Below are 844 nucleotides of genomic sequence, written 5' to 3' on the forward strand. Positions count from 1 at the left end.
CAGACCTCTACTCTTGCCTGATGCGTCTAAAACAAAAAGGGGGAACTGTAGAGAGCTGCGGAATGCTATGCCTTAAAGATGGAGCTGGTTTCCGCCTTCCACCTTCCCGATGGTGAGTGCTCTCTGTCACGAACAACTCCACATTTGGCTAAGGCCGAGGATCTGGCTTGCTTCCATGTATGTGGACCTATCTGCATTGCCCCTGTGGCACGCCTGGGTTGGCTACCCAGAGGCTATTTAAGCTGTGGGCTGGCTTTCCCCGGGGTCCGAGGATTGTTCAATGTTCCTGAATAAACTGCATTGAAAAATAAAAAAATAAAAAATAAATAAATAAATAAATACAATGGCTGAAGCAAGTGTCCCACCATCTCTTTATCTCTTATATGATTGTGATTTTTGTTGGCTCATAATTCTTCATTTAATTTCAACAAATTATGCTAGTTTTGGCAGCACATATACTAAAATTGGAATAATACTCAGAATATTTGCATGGCCCATGCACAAAGAAGACTTGCAAATTTGTGAAGCCTTCCATATTTTTTTGAAAACAGGACCCTTATCTCAAATAAGAGCCAGTGTATGGTGCATTGAATGTGTGGGACCACAAGGGCAAACATGGAAGTTGAGACCTTATGTGGCTGATATACCCATAATTTCACGGAGAAGGAATCTTTTACAACAATGGTGTGCTCAAATTAATATTTCTGCAGTCCCAGAGACAACAAATGATGAAAGTGAGGGTGAAATGTTAGATGATCCTGGGGAAGGTATTGATGTGTGTAATCAAGAACGATCTCAAGCTGTGCCTACTGTCCAAGCACAGGGTATCACAGGGATTGAGTTT

At 41.8% G+C, this 844-nt stretch overlaps 1 non-coding gene across 1 annotated transcript; it reads left to right on the forward strand.

Annotated features, from left to right (window-relative positions):
• The first annotated feature begins 434 nt into the window (after positions 1-434).
• LOC132650511 (U6 spliceosomal RNA) lies at positions 435-541 on the forward strand. Its single transcript, XR_009588861.1, has one exon. It is a non-coding gene; the product is annotated as a U6 spliceosomal RNA (small nuclear RNA).
• The last annotated feature ends 303 nt before the right edge of the window (positions 542-844 follow it).

This window comes from Meriones unguiculatus (genome assembly GCF_030254825.1).
Source record: "Meriones unguiculatus strain TT.TT164.6M chromosome 13 unlocalized genomic scaffold, Bangor_MerUng_6.1 Chr13, whole genome shotgun sequence".
NCBI classification, from domain to species: Eukaryota; Metazoa; Chordata; class Mammalia; order Rodentia; family Muridae; genus Meriones; species Meriones unguiculatus.